Genomic DNA, 15,927 nt, shown 5'->3' on the forward strand with positions numbered 1-15,927 from the left:
GTTCTTCTTGGCTTCTCAGAGCATCTAGCTGGAGGTAAATGCAGACCTCTTAGGGTGGGGGTGTGGCATGGAAATGGGGTGGGAGAAGGAATAAAAATTAGAAATCAAAAGCAGCAGTGACGGCCCTGGTAATTTTTCATGCTAACCTACTTTAAATGCTCCCAGAACGATTGTTGAGCGAGAAGTCTCCCATTTCTCCTGCCCTACTGGGACAAGAACTAAAAATACCTCTGTGCAGATGGGCACATGGCCGTTGGATCTCCAGGCCGGGAATATGTCTTGGTAGGAGCGGAGTTTACAGGAACGTGGTGTTCTTAATGAGCGAGCTCCCTGCCCGTGGAAGTGGGTGGGTGGGGCTGGGGCTGTAGTCTTCCTTCACCCAAGAACTATTTAATCTGGTTTCCATTACCAACTGCTCCAAGTATGCCTCGCCCCGTAGCCTCCTCCTATGCAGCCACAAACTGGAGCACATGCATGGATGACCCCAGTCAGACAGCTCACACTTGCAGACCAAGGACCCCTGGACTGGATTTAGCTGCTTTTTCTTGAAGGTCCTGGTGTTAGAACTCTAGAACCAGTCTTCACCCCCAGAGGGACTGTGGTCTGACTGGATGGCGCAGTGGTCAAGTTGATCTTGTTCAAGGTGGAGATGTAAGAGGAGCTCTGGGGTTAGGACTTTGAAATACCTGAGATGACGGGGTGAAGGGAGCCCTCCCAGGACAGGGTGTGTTTTTTGAAGGTCCTAAAAAGAGCCTGGAGGAATGGATGGGGCAGAGCCCAGCAGGGTCCGCTGCAGCTGTTGGATTTGGAGGGCAGAGGCGTGGATGGTTTTGGAGATGCATACTGGTTTCCCAGGTAGGCTGAGGTCTGAGGGTGGTCCCCGGGTACAGAGGATGAACAGGTGGAGCTGGCGGGCGGCACAGGCCCTTCCTGGAGGCTGTGGCCCTGCAGGGAAGGGGTCTCGACCCCTGACAGGGAGGAGGGGCTGTTCTCAGAGTGGGGTTTCAGGAGACAGGGACCGGGTGGTGCCCCCGGGGCAGGGGATGCCTCTGCAGAAGCAGGATCTTGCGGGTGTTGGTTAGCAAAGGAGAGGGCGGGGTGTTCTCTTTGAGAGAGGAGGAGGGGGGGCAGCAAGTAGGAATTTTGCAAAGAAGAAAGATGATTGCTTCCTCTAAAACATCCCACCAGGAGATGATCTCATGTGAAGTCTGGGTTTTTCTCTAAGGGAGCATGAAGGGTTCTGCTTCAAAGGGAGCCCCTGAGATGGGTGGGAGCTACTGCCTCTGGAGGGAGCCGGGCTTTCACACTGCCCTGGGGGAGTAGCCCTGATTGACTCTAGATAAGGTCTCTGTGGGGAGCGCCTCTGAACTAGTTTGAACAAGGGGGTAAAGAACAACCTTCAGAGCAGACACTGGAGTATAAACCAGGGCAGGCTAACGAGGACTGCAGGAGGGATGGGCACATTGAGTGATGTCCAGTGTGTGGGTACAAGGCCCTCGGAATGTGTCCGACACAACTGTTGGTTCTACTGTGGATTTCAGCAGCTGCCAGTGGCCAGTGGGGGGTGGGGCCGGGCTAGCCAGGGAGATGGTAGCGGAGCATCACACAGGGAGAGACGGGGCTTGTTAGGTGGTCAGAGGAGAGTCTGGGCTGTGGCTCTGGTCAGGATGTCATGGTAGGGGGACCTGTGTGCCTGAGAAGGGCCGCGTGCACATCTCTAAGCAGAGCTGCGCCCCTTCCCCGGGCAACATCTGGGTCTGTCCACTGGGACTCTGTCTTCTGTGGGCTGCCGGGGTTCTCTCCCAGAACACCAGCTGGTCCCTACACCATGACCATAAATGTAGACCCTGTGTGCCCAAGACTGAACAATCGAGATTCTTTCTTGCCCCCTTTCCTTACACTGGGGTCCTTACATGCATTCTTGGTTGCTGTGGTTTGCTGTTTTGTGCATGATCATCTTGTCGCAGCATAACAAAGCCTGAGTCGGTGAATCATGTTTGTTTTTTGTTTTTGTGTGCATGGTTTTTTTTTAAAGTACCAGGGAGCTTGGCCACTGAGCCGCATCCCCAGCCCTGTTTTGGATTTTATTTAGAGACAGGGCCTCACCGTGTTGCTTAGGACCTCATTGAGTTGCTTAGGGCCTCACTAAATTGCAGAGACTGGCTTTGAACTGTGATCCTCCTGCCTCAGCCTCCTGAGCTGCTGGGATTATACATGTGCACCACTGAGCCTGCCCAGAATTGCATTTCTACACGCATTAAAAATGGGAAAGTCTGGTGCAATGGTGCATGTCATCCCAGTGGCTTGGGAGGCTGAGACAGAAGGATTGCAGGTTCAAAGCCAGCCTCGGCAACAGTGAGATGCTAAGCAACTTGGTAAGACCCTGTCTCTAAATAAATTATAAAAAGGGCTGGGGATGGGGCTCAGTGGCCAAGTGCCCCTGAGTTCAATCCCCAGTACCCCCCCCCCCAAAAAAAAAACCCAAAACCAAAATCTCAGAAGGGTTAAAAGTACGCATAGGAAATAGGAAAAACGGAATGTATGTTTTGAGTAGTCATGTGTTGTTCCCCCCGCCCCCTGTTTCTTATTGTGGTAACAGAGTCAAATTTACCACCTCAGCTATTTTTAGTGACCTGTTCCTGGTGGTGGTGCCTTCCTGCCATGGAGCACCAGCCCTCAGCTCTTGGTGACCAGCTGTTCCTGCTCCCCTTGCCTGGCAGCCCCTTCTGTCTCTGGACTGGCCCGCTGCAGGGATCTTGTAAAGGTTGAGTCGCACGGTATGATTTATTTTTGTGACCGGCTTATGTCACGCAGCAGAGGTCACCCCGTTAGTAGCAGGTGTCAGGATTTCTTTTGGAGGCTGAGTAATAGTCGGTGGAATGGACAGACAGCATCGTGTGCATCCCCTCATCCGCTGATGGACACCTGAGCTGCCTGCAGCCTTGGGCTCTTGTGAACAGGGCTGCCAAGAGTTTGGGCGCTCAGATACCTCTGCCAGGTCCTGCTTTCAGTTCTCCCTGGTGTGCTTTGGGCCATTTTAAAGAGCAGCACTTTTCACCCCTACTTGAGTGTCAGCAATATCTTAAAGTGGCTGAAATACCTGGAAAGTGACAGAGGTTGTCTGCGTTTGTATTGTCCAATGTCAGGGGTTTGCAGATTCTGGAGGTTGACTGCCTGCATTGGCCATAGAGTCCCTCCCGTGAAGGGTTAGTGAAAATCAAGCTCCTCCCTGCACCCCTCCACATTTGATAACCCCGGTAGCTCAGGCACACTCCAGCCAGGAGGGAGTACCGACTTGCCCCGAATGCAGTTGGAGTTCTCTTCCTTCTTCCTTACCTTCATCCCCAGTCCCATAGCTGTGCAGAGGGCCTGAGGTTGACCTGGAGTGGAAGAGATTCACATGGCTCCTATTTGCATAAATCTGGGCTGTGTTCAGAAGTTAGCTTCTACCTGAGAGATGGGCAGCGGAGGTTCAGATGTGTGTGTGTTGAGGTGCTTCATGGAGAATGAGTTGGAGGGATTCAGCAGGGGAATCGGCCATTGGAGCCTAGTGGAATGTTCTAGAGGGAGGGCTAGTTGGACCAGGGGCTGGCTGGGGCTGCAGAGAGCGGCCCGACACTTTATGTATATACTGAATGTCTGAATTGGGTGCAAGCTCTCATGCAGCTTGGATCTGGCGTGTCTAGGTGTTGCACAGATCGGGAGAACGGAAAACATCCCTGACTTGCAGCCTGTTGTGAGCCCCACGCTCCCGTGATGAGACGGTACCAGGCCTTCCCTGGAGAATCCAAATGGTCCCAGTTGCTTAATAGGGAGATGTATTTGCTGAGATTTACATGGCAGAGATTTGCTTTTTAGAAAGGAATCGCCCAAACGTGAATGGAAGAAATTTCAGTCTCCCGAGTGATGTTTACCTTTTGGATCTTTCACTGTTGGACAGGGGAGAGCCCTGTTAGGCAGCCACATCACATTTCTATGGCAGTTAACTCATAGGGCACATGAAACCATGCCAGTTGGGCCAGTGCTGAAATTGTCTTGGAAATTTTCACTTATGTGTCTGTACAGAGAACAGTTTTTTTCCCAGAGATGGTCCGTGTTACCTTCCCTGATTCTGTTGCAAGCGGACCTTGCCTAAGAAGGTTGATGTAGTGACGTTTATATTCAGAATATCAGTGTCTTAATTTTGCTTCAGAAATAAGATGGATTTAAATGCCTGAGTGTAGTTGGGTCCCCATGAAACTGTACTTGTGGACACTGAAATTTGAACTTCAAATAATATTCAGGTCTTGTGAAAGATTTCTCCTTTGGTCTTTTTTCCCACTAACCTCTTAAGAATGGCTTTTAGTTTTAGTTTTGTTTTTTTTTTTTTTTTTTTTCTCTTCCCAGTCCTGGACCACATAAACCAGGTTGGGGGAGGGGGAGCTGGCTGTGACCAGAGCTATATTTGCTCACCCGTGATCTGTGTCGTGTGTACAATTGTGCATTGTACAGAGTCGATGTGCATTGGTCTCACGGTTCTTATTCAAAAGTGCTGAATTTGTTAAAATTTTGTGCATCCCTAACCTGAAATCTGGAACGTTTTGAGCACTGCCATAATATTAGAAATGGGAAAATTCCACCCCTGACCTCATGCCACAGGTTTCAGTTGAAACGCATGCACTCTAAAGCTAAGCTGCGCTTCTATGATCCTAATGACTTGGGAGTCTGAGGCAGGAGGATTGCGAGGCAGGAGGCCAACCTGGGCCATTTAGAGACCTGGTCTCCAAATAAAATACAGAAGGGCTTGGGGATGCAAGTCAGTGGTAAAGTGGCGGGGTTTGCCCTGGAGCCAGGACTCTCCTGGGGGATGGGCCTGTTCCTTCAGCCCTCTGCTCTGCCACAGGACTTTGTTTTGGTGGGTGAGAGGGATTATCTGGGGAAAGGGCAGGAGTTCTGGGTATGGCTCAGAGTCCTTTGAGGAAAGTCACTGTTCAGATCTTGCCTCTATTGCTTTAATTGTGTTTCTGTTTTTTTGGGGGGCAGGGGGTACCAGGGATTGAACTTGGGGGCATTCGACCCACACCCCCAGCCCTATTTTGTATTTTATTTAAAAATGGTCTCATTAAGTTGATGAGGCTGGCTTTGAACTCGTGATCCTCCTGCCTCAGCCTCCCCAGCTGCTGGGATGACAGGCCTGAGCCACCGTGCCTGGCGATTGCTTTGATTCTAGTGAGACTTTTCCTCTTACGTGATTTGACTCTACTGTCCTCGGGTCAGATCTAGGCACTGAAAAGAAATGTGTGTTTTGCAAAAGTTTCTGGGCAGTTTGATTTCCTTTTTGTCCAGGGTCAGCAGATCTTCTGGGTAAATGACCAGATAAGATACATGTTTTGGGTCTTCAGGGCCATGTGGTCAAAGCAGCTGCCATGGGCAGTGTGGAAATGGCACGGGTGTGGCTGTGTGCCCGAAAGACTCCAGGGCACCAGGGGCTCCCATCTCGCCTGCTGTGCAGCCACTAACTTTTGTAATTCCAAAAGTTTTCTGTTTTGCGGACGGAAGCCCTGAGCCCCTGGACGGTAACTCCCTTTTCCCTCCACCCCAGCCTGGGCAGCCTCTGTCTCTGCATTGACTGCTCCAGGGACCTCACAGAAGCAGAGTCGCAGCGTTGTCCTGTGCTGCCAGCCTTATTCCCCTAGCCTGACCTCCTCGAGCTTCAGCCGCGTTACGGCCTGGGTCAGAACCTCGGTTCTCTTTAATCAAATCCCACCATGTATGTGGCTGAACCACCAAGGACGTTCTTTCATACTGAGAGTCATTTTTGGCTCGAGGTGATTTCCCCGGGAATTGTCCTGGCAGAAGAAAGTCTCAGACACAGGCCTAACTTCACTTCCTAGTTGAAGAATCGGGTGTCCTTTGGAGGCCCCGGGTCACTTTGTGGGGCTGTGGCATCTTGAATTCGGGGAGGTGTCTCTGGAGTGGAAGTCTGCCGTCACATGCAGACGGAGAGCCGGGCATGATGCCCAGGGGCTGCCGATTCCTGCTTCTCCTGGGCCAGGTGGCCACTCGAGGGACCCTGAGGAGGTGTGTGTCTGCAGGTGGAGATGAGAGCGCAGGAGGCTGGGTGAGGGAGACCCTGAGGTGGAGAAGGCAGCTCTGGGCAGGCTGTGAGGAAGTCACAGGGTTAGCTGACCCCAAGGGGCTTTGAGGCTGGCTTGACGTGAGCAAGGCTGAGGTGCGGCCTTTCAAGCCCCAGCCCCGTTGACCATTCAAGGGGCCATGCATCGACTGACACAGTGCCTGCCACCTGGCGGGGAAGACACCCTAGAGGGGGTCCAAGCTGCAGCATCCCCTGCTCGGCAGGGTGTTGGCTCTTTCTGGGGACACCAACCCAGGAAAACAGTGGAAAGGCTTGCCGATGGCTCACTGATCTGCTTCTCTTGGAAAACGATTTCAAAATTAGCACGTGACCTGTCGATCAAATCACAGAAGCGCCCGGAGCAAGGTTGTGGTAGCACTCTGTCACCGCTCTGTTGGCACGCGAGGAACATCCGCGACCCGCATGTCAGCACTGGGGGTTCTGGGGACACAGCCAGGCCTGTCATCTCCACATCGCCTGTGGCGACTTTGATGCCGTGACTAGTTGCAGGGCAGACTGCATGGCTGCGTGGACCGTGAAGTTGAAAACACTCGTGACAAGGACCTTCAGAGTCGGCCACTTGGTCTGTGTGGTTCCCCTTCAGAAGCCGGAGGCACATCCAGAGAGGGCGACAGCCTCCCCTGGCACGTGCCTGGTGTTCTGGTTCTGGGTTTGTCGATGGAGGGCCCCTGGCGGGGTGGACCCCGACCCCCTGAGGCGTAGGGCGCAGGATGTGGCGGTGCAGCCTGAGGCTGCGAGGCTCCCGGGGCTGAGCTACCTGGAGCTACCTGTTTCCTGGGGGTGGCATTTGGGAAGGAGCCTTGGATGGAACCTTGTAGGACACCTGCATCCTAGGTGCTCTGCAGGATGTGCAGGGACGAGGGGCTGTCTAGAGAAGGCAGAGGAGTGACATTCTCAAATGAGCACGTGTTTCTGAACCACGGAGCCCCATCCCCAGCCCTATTCTGTATTTGGAGACGGGGCCTCACTTGAGGCGCTTAGCGACTCGCTTTGGCTGAGGCTGGCTTTGAACTCGCGATCTTCCTGCCTCAACCTCCAGAAGTGCTGGGATGACAGGCGTGTGCCACCGCGCCCGGCTCCTTGGCTTTTGAAACGGTGGAGAGAGACCCCTGGGTCTGCTTGACCTTGGTGAGGACTCCAAGTCCTGCAGAGATTTTTTTTTTTTTCCTTCTCTATCCCCGTTTGCCTGCTTCTTGTAAACGGCCAGGAAAAACGTCCTTAAATTTCGCCAGCACTGTTGAAAAGCAGTTAAAGCAAATTCAGTCATTAAACTTGAAATGATTGCCTGGGTAAATGATAGTTTAAAATTCAATTTATCCCAACACTTGCACTTTAATGAACAGGTCGCATCTCACGTTTTTATGTCCATAATTGATGGGTAGCTTTAAAGCTAGAGAAAGGTGTTGTTTAAAGTGTTCTGCATTGGTCTCAATTTTTTTCCCTCAAATTTTCATTTTTCTTTCAAACTAAGGGGAGGGAACCCCATCGGCTTGTCAAGTTTTTAAGGAATTATATTCTTCCATGGCAATTGTTTATCTGGTTAGTGTCAACCTGTGCGGTCTTAATGGAATAGGATGAAGATGTTCTGCGTTTCCCCACCCCCCTAAAATGCATGTTCTTTGGAGATGGGGTCTTGCTGTGTTGCCTGGGCTTAAGCCATCCTCCTGCCTCAGCCTTCTCAGTAGCTGGGATTGCAGGTATGCACCACCGTGCCTGGCTCTACATGTATTTTTAAATGGCACAATTTACCATTTTTTACCTTAATTCCTACTGCCGCGCCCCCCCCCCAATTGCATTTTTAAATGTATTCAACCAGAAGTAGTCTCCTTCCCCCACCAAATATAAACAGTCTTGGGCTCAGTGGTAGAGCTCGTGTTTATCGTGCAAAGGCCCTGGGTTCAATCCCAGCACCCCTCTCCCAGATATTTGGAACAAACAGCATAGGTAAAGAGAACACATTCACTGTCGGTGCATTTTGGGGATGGGGGATACCCAGGATTGAACTCGGGGGCACTCAACTACTGAGCCACAACCCCAGCCCCGTTTTCTATTTTATTTAGAGACACGGTCTCACTGAGTTGCTTAGGGCCTCACTTTTGCTAAGGCTGGCTTTGAATTCACGATCCTCCTGCCTCAGCCTCCTGTGCTGCTGGTATTACAGGTGTGTAGCACTGTGCCTGACCTGTCAATGCATTCTATCTGTGCTCTTAGTATTTGCTAACGACCTGGGAGAGCTTTACCAAGAAGGACGGAGTATATATGCAGGGGTCAAGTTCTGCTGTTAACTTGGGATTGGCTAGCTAGCACTTCACCTTGGGAGCCCCCAGGGTCACCTGCTCTTTATTCTTCACGCCTACTGCTCCCTGCCAGCACCTAATCCTAAGTGCTCTGGACCTGACCACCTCAGGGCCACATCTTCTGTCCAGCAAGCTCCCAGAAGGCTTGAGATTTTTCTGATGCTTAATTCCTACTTGTGGGGAATCTGGTTTCATGCCTTTGGGATGCTTCCTGCATCCCCCCAGTCTTGGGAACTAGGGTGTTCATCAGGTGCTTGCAATGTGCAGGAAACCTTGCCAGGTCTCTGGGGCTTAATCCTATTAGCAGCCCTCATGTTGCATTAGGGCCAAGAAGGGAGGAGGCAGCTGGAGGTGGGGGTCTGTACACTGGAGAGGAGAGGGGCTTCTGAGCTGGAAATGGAGCACTGTGGTCTCTGCCTTCCCACCCCCTCAGGTCACCTGCAAGCCTTTGGTGAGGAAGATTGAATGCTTCAAAATCGAGTGGTTTTTTTTGGTTTTTGTTTTAATGAACCGCTGGCCAGAAGAAGAGTGTCTGCCCTTCATGGCTGCTGCCTCCCGGAGTCCGCAGTACTCTGGCCTCAATGGGAGTGTGGGAGGGTCCTGGAGGCTGCATGGAGGCCGTAGCTGGACTGAGAGGCTGGACTAGATGGCTGTGTGCACAGGTGGGTGGTCGGGGTAAGGGGGAGGTGCAGTTAGTGGGAGCCTGGGGTGCTTCAGTCCCCAAGGTTGGATCCAGGGCAAGTGGGGGAGGGGAGGACTGCAGAGAGCCCCCTTTTACCCATGGATTTACAGTAATTTACACTGGGTGCTTTGAACATCCCCCCACCCCCACCCCCAAGGTGTTGCTGAGCTCCTTCCCAGCACTCTGGGTGGCTTTTAGAACTCGTAAGAACCTGGGGGGAGGGGGAGAGATGGTGTTTTTTGCCCGATGATAGGTGATAATCTGGGTTGGTTGATGTTATGCCTATAAACTTTCCATTTCTTGCTAGCAGAGCTGTTGTCATGTCCTTGGGAATCGGATGCCTTAAGCGACCTCATTTTTAAGAGGACATTTGGGCCTGTCTTAACATTCCTGGGGGGGCTTCTGAGATACTTGGAGGATCTCCGAGTTTAGGCTGAGCCTTGGGAAGCCCCGGCAGGTTCTGCTTTCAGGAACCACCCCCTGTGGACCAAAGCTTTAGCATTTGAATCTGTGCCCAAACCCAAAATGGGAACCCCTTTCCCCAGAAGCTTGGATTGTATTTGTTCTTACATTTGTTAACTCATTCTTGCTCCATCCTGGAAATCGGAGCCTTAACTGATTTTTTTTTTCCCCCTATTACTGGGAGGAGAGCAAAATTGTAATTCTGTGATTTGTACATGAAGAATTAAACTGCAAAGGAATTATATACAAATACTTTTTTTTTTTGGTGTTGGAGATTGAACCCAGGACCTCATGCTATGAAGCTATGAACCCAGACTCCATTTTTTTTTTTTAAAACTCTGTAAGGGCCAAAGGGTCTGGAACCTCTGTCTTTTGTGTCCAGGAAGTAGAGAAACATTTCTCTGCACCTCCTGTGCCTCCACCGGAGCCTAGCAGACGGCGTGACGGAGCAGGTATGAGTCTCGCCATGGCTGTGATAACAAAGCACCAAGGCTGAGGGGCTTGAACATCTGAATTAGCATCTCCCAGTCCTGGAGGCTGGAGCTCCGGGGTGGAGGTGTGGGCATGGCTTGCAGAAGCTGTCTTCTCCCTGTGTCTTCACGGGGTTGTCCCTCTTATCTCACTTCTTTACAAGGATCCCAGTCTTGTGAGGTCAGGCCACTGTGGGGACCTCATCGCACCTCGGTCGCCTCTGAAGACCCATCTCCACACACAACCACCCCCTGAGGTCCTAGGCTTTGGACTTCAGCACGTGGGTTTTGTGGGGAGGCCGTTCAACAAAGGAGAGGTCCCAACAGGCAAATCCCAGGAGACAGAAAAGATGAGCAGTTGCTGGGGTGGGGAGTGTGAAGTGACGGCCGAGGGCCCGGGGTTTTTTGGAAAATGTTTTGGAATGAGAGTGGCCATACAACTCTGAGAATATACCCCCTCCCCCACAAAACCCAGAAACCCATCCCTGAAGAGTGGGAAGAGGTGGACTTGATGGCAGGTTACATAAGGCTGTTATAAACATCAATAAGTGTCATAAACCTCAAACTGATGGCGGAGGCGGATATTCAAAAGGAAGCAGGACACTCCCTGGGGTCCCCAAAGGGAATAATGCAGGCACACGGGAGGGAGCAAGGTAGAACCGGGAGTTGGATATGCACGATCTCTCTCATCCTCATGCTCCCACTTGGGACAGCCACCTTGGGGGAGGGAGGGAGGGAGTGGCGTCCTCTCTCGGGCCACAGTCAGTTCTTGACAGTTTCTGCTAGTTCTTAGCTGTGTCCTGATAAGATCCTGTTCCGCAGGAGTGCCGGATCTCCCGCTGGTAGGGAGGTGACTGGAAAACTTCCTCCTTGGGAAGCCTGGTTTCGCCTGGGTGACACCCCCTGGGAGGAAGGCCCGCTTCCCTTTGGTGCTGAGAAAAGGCTCCTTCCAAGCGCTCTTTGGCTTCCTTGGGACACTGAGGAGCACGGTGGTTTGCTGGGCCTGGCCAGCTCAGGGACAGGCAGGTGAGGAGGGGCTGCTGGCCGGCCGTAGGGGTGCTGCATGTTCATGTGTCCCTGCTTGGCCATCCCTCCCTCTAGGACTCTACAGAAAGATGTGGGGGAGACAAATGGGAGATGGCCCTTTTTGTCCCTTTCATCGTGACTACAATAAGGATTAAGAGAATCTCACAGAAATTCGGCTTGTTGATGCTCCTATAATCTGAATTTTTTTTATTTATCTTAGCAACATGCACCTCTTACTTGTCCGCATGGTATCATCGTGGAGTTCTGCCTTTCTGTACTTTCCATGTATAAAATAAGGTGGTTTCAGAGCCAGATCATATTCTGTGTGGCTTGCATGCTGGATTCACTCATTCAGGGCTATTCTGGACTTTTTGTTGTGAAATGACTAATTCAGGTGTGATCCACATACCTGGCATTTATTGTTTTTAATATCCTAATTCAATTGTTTTTAATATCCTAATTTTGGAGTGGGGGTGATTGGGAGTGACCCCAGGGCCTCGTGCCTACTAAGTGCCGGCTCTGCCACTGAGTTTTACACCTCTGCCTCCAGCCCGATATTTTATAAAATGGGCCCAGGGTTGGGTCTTCTCCTTGTCTTCATTTTGCCTTCAGTAGATACAGCATTGGGGCAGAGGCAGCTGTTTTTAGTGTCTCGTGTATTTTCCTTAACAGCACTTTCTTGGAGCAGATTTTTGAAAAATCGTGTTAAAAATCACTGATACGATCTGCCCTCTGCACACGTGTCCAGGTGTCCAGCATGATGAACTGTGTGCCTTGTTGTCCAGCAGACTTCTAGAACGTCCTCATCCTGCAGGACTGAAACTGTGTCCACTGAGCTGCCCTCCCTGTTGCCTCCTCCCCCAGCCTTTGGCCACCTTGCTCCTGCTTTCTGCCTCCTGCAAGCAGAATCTTTTCAAAAGCTGCTTCGGGTTAAAGTGGGTGCTAAAGAACCTGGTCCTGGGTCAAGTATTTCCACTGCTCCCTTCTTAAAAGGCCAGACAGGTGAGCTTCCATCGTCTCAGTTTGGTCTTTCTGTAAACACAGGCTTCCAGAGACCGTCCTACTTAAATTCTTCCCTTCTTCCCTTCCTCCAAAGGAAAGCTGGACCCCCCCCTTGCCTTGAGAGAGCCTTGAAGGTGGGGGGCGGGTACCAAATGCAAATGGCCGTGTTCTGTGAGCTGTGCATGTGTGAGCCGTGCTATTTCAGGAGATGGAAAAGAACCTTCCACTCCTCCCTTGGGAAAGGAAGCCATCCTGCACAGATGTAGCTAGCTAGCTCTGCTTCCAGAGGGAAGGAAGCGGAGGTGAAGGGTGTGTGTGTGTAACTTGCATCTTTGCCTGCAGAAATTCTTACTGGAAAGAAGTTTTAATTCCCCCTCCTGCTCTAACCCTGCACACCTGATAATTATGGCCTTCTGCGTGAATACACACACACCCGGGTGTGGGAGACCACACAAACCCACAAAGACGTGGTGATCCGCTCTACCCGGGAACTATTTCTGGTTTTGTGAAAATACCCATGCACTCTTTGATTATGCCCAAAGGACAGAACCTAGCTTTGATTGCTTGTCAGAATGCTTAAAGGGGGGTGTGCTTTGTAGTGGACTTGTTTGCACATAAACATCCTGGTGTTTAAAGCTTAGTACCTCTGCTGCCTCTCCTCCTGGATGGCTGTGGAAAGAAGGCAGAGGGAATCTATCTTTTCATGGAATGTATGGGCTTATCTGGTGCCATAGTACATGTCATATTTAAGAAATGAGCAAGAGTTTTGATGAGACTTGGTGAAACTAGGGGGTGTGGGGTGGATGAGTTAAGAGCATGTGGTACATTCCCCTGGCATTTCACTAATGATTCACTCTATATTAGAAAGACTTGAAATTGCTCAGCCCAAACTGGCTCACATTAGCTTTAGCAGGTGGATCCTCCCAACATTACATAGTTATTGTTTTTTAATATACTGTGACCTCTAGAAGCGAGCAGTAACAGGTGGTCTTCTGTGGTAATGGAAGTACAAATCCTTAGTTTTAAGTACCTAAGAACTACTGTATTTCAGTGATCATTATAGGGCTCTCACATAAACCAGTGAATTTAAGTGTATCGGAGAATTCTTGTTTGGCCAAGCATTGGAATTGGGCACTTTTATTATGCAGTGTTGGTGTAAAATGAGTTCTGTGCACAGGTGATAATTGCCAGGGAGCGTTCAGCCTCCTCGGCCATAAAATCGAACCAGAGCTAATTCTAATAAGACTGAGACACAGGAAACCCTTGAAATGGGCTACCGCAGGCCATCGTCATGCATGCGTCTAACCCTCACCAGAAAGGGACCAGGCCTGCTGGAGGGAAATTACGGAGGTCAAAGACTGCTAATTGAATTTTCACGAACTGAGATGACGTTTTCCTCTTCTGGATCAAGGCAGAGGCTTTAATTTCTCTTCTGGTGGCAGGACAAGACATGCAGGTAGAAAGTCTTTTGACCAAATAGTTCCTCTTATTTGACTGTTCTTAGAAGGGTTTTGAGGCTGTACGTTACTGATCTTTGTTTTTCAGTGTTGAAGTAGTTACTGAAGGTCAGTCTCTGTAATCATCGGCAGTCATTTGCAACTTGGTGCCCTTGTACCGCTTTCCTGAGGACTTACTTTGAGCAAAGCACAGGGTGGGTGGGGGCGTTTAGGGGATGCTGTGGGGAGCCTAATGGTCTCGGTCCTTACCTTTGAGACGACTGCAGTCTTAAATAGTCTGCATGTTAGGGGTGACAGTGCCTTGGAATTCTCGTTTGGGCATATGGGAGAATTAGCTATCACAGGTAGGCTGTTGTTTTTGTTATGCTGTGGCCAAATACGCGTACCGTTGAATTTGCCATCTTTACAATTTCCTTCTCCTTTTCCTGGGGCTTGGTGCATGTTGGGCTCGGCTCCACCAGTGTTGTTTGGTGTAAAGTACGTTCGTAACCTCGTATCCACTGCCACCATCCCTCTCGGCAATCCCTATCAAAGGGCTCCATGAAACATTAACTCTGTTCCAGTCTCCAGCCCCTGACCTCTACCATTCTCCTTTCTATCTCTGTGATCTAGACTCTTCTGGAGATCTCATCCAAGTGGAATCTGACAGCATTTGTCCAGGGTCCTTTACGTTGTACTGTGTTGATAGAGAGCACACTGTGTTCACCTGTCCAACTTTCCCCGGGTAAGGAGCGAATGCTGCTGCTGTGGATGTGTGTGGTGGTGGGGGGATGATCTTATTTTTCATTGTTTGCAGGGTGTCACATGTCCAGAGCCCCAGCATGTCCGTCTGACGTGCTCCAGAGGCTGTGTGTCTGGCCTTTGGTAGGTGAAGGCAGCTGGGGAGAGGTGCCGTGACGTGTGGCCAAAGGCCATAGCACCTTCTGGGGAGAAGCTGGCCGGCTGCCCCAGCCCTGGGCAGGGGATAAGGAACAGATGGAGGACTGGTCATCCCCGCCAGCAAAGCTGCTGAGATCATGGTACTCGGCATAAGAGGGCTGAGAAGTGGCAGATGGAGGTGGAGAGCTAGGGGGACAGAGAAGGGGCGACAATTTGGATTTCTGCCTCCTGTGCGAATCTTCTGGTGGCCGAGATGAGGAATGTGGTAGATCATGCACTGGGGTGACAAGGAACATCTGGGTACATGATCTGCTTGGTTATGTGTAGAGACTTTCTTGTGACCTTCATGTCAATGTCATGGTGGGCAGGCCAGACATGGCATTGGTCTGGGAGTGACGAGGGTTGGGGTGGATTGTGCCTCCACCTGGAATAGGTGTGGCAGCTGGGCAGGCTCCCTTCTTTCTGCCTGGGTTTTGGAATCAGAATGGAGTTGACGATGTCCACTTGGTATAGTTGTCAAGTGGGCTCTTATGAGATGGCGTAGTTGGAGATCTTGGTGCTTGGCATACTAACTTGGAAAGATTAGTGTCCATTGTAAGTTTGGTGTTCTGTGATGGTCCCTACTCGCCTTTTCTCCTCCCTGCTAAGTTCTACTTATTTTCTAAAAGTTGGCTCAAATCGCCTTCAGTTGAACAGGGGAAGACCAGGTTATTGAATCTTCCCACCCAACGTGTCCAATCCCAGGAAAGTCGTGCCTCATCAATTGCACACTGTCTTCGTAGATCATAGGCTGAGGCTTGGAGGCAGAATGACCCAGAGGGCTCAGAAATATGCCAGAGGACATCTGGCTCTGGAGAGGGCCTTAGAAGACATCCTTAGTGGCAGATGAAGCAGAATATCGAGATGATACCCAGAACGTACACAGAATGACCTGTGTACGCAACAGGTGGTAGTTACAGCGTAGGAAGAGTTTGTCACAATAAGGAAGATAGTTTAAGATGAGGTCAGGGGAACTTTCCTCCCCCTCGCTGGAGGTGACAGTAACTAATCTTCAGTACCTCATTCCCATTGGTAACACTTATTGAGCACTTACTGTTGGCCAGCCAGGATTCGTGTCCTAAAGGTCTAGTGTACTGGGTGGGCTACCAAGACAAAGCAACAGTGGTGGTGTGCAAGTTCACAGAAACTGTATGCTAGCTGCATGGAAGGAGAAACTGTCGTAGAAGGGCCCACCTCCCACAGGGGCTCCTTGGTGGGAGGTGGACTGCCCCCCTCCCCCATGCTTTCTTTCCTGTTTGACTTCCTCTTGTAAAATGGCTAACTTTACAAACGGAAAACTTCAGGCTGATTTGCAGAAGGCTGGAGTGGCTGAGGAAGAGACGCACACCCCAGGCGGTAGTTGATCTTCCCTTCAAATGTGTGCCAATTTGGCGATAGCAAAATGTTTTATGTTCATACTTGACAAAAGGCCTAAGTCTTTTATCACAGACAAGTCTAAATTCAGTGGTTTAGTCAG

The 15,927-nt window shown here is 50.7% G+C and overlaps 1 protein-coding gene across 4 annotated transcripts in view; it reads left to right on the forward strand.

Moving 5' to 3' along the window:
• TBL1X (transducin beta like 1 X-linked) overlaps nt 1–15,927 on the forward strand; it is a 177,984-nt gene that overhangs the window by 31,192 nt on the left and 130,865 nt on the right. The window contains exon 2 of one of the 4 annotated variants that reach the window (XM_081276732.1): nt 14,145–14,256. The exons of the other annotated variants lie outside the window; for them this stretch is intronic. The gene's annotated coding sequence lies outside the window, so the exon portion shown is untranslated. The remainder of the gene's footprint in view (nt 1–14,144; nt 14,257–15,927) is intronic. 4 annotated transcript variants of the gene reach the window in all.

Source organism: Spermophilus citellus, assembly GCF_964194105.1.
Source record: "Spermophilus citellus genome assembly, chromosome: X".
In the NCBI taxonomy this organism is placed as follows: domain Eukaryota; kingdom Metazoa; phylum Chordata; class Mammalia; order Rodentia; family Sciuridae; genus Spermophilus; species Spermophilus citellus.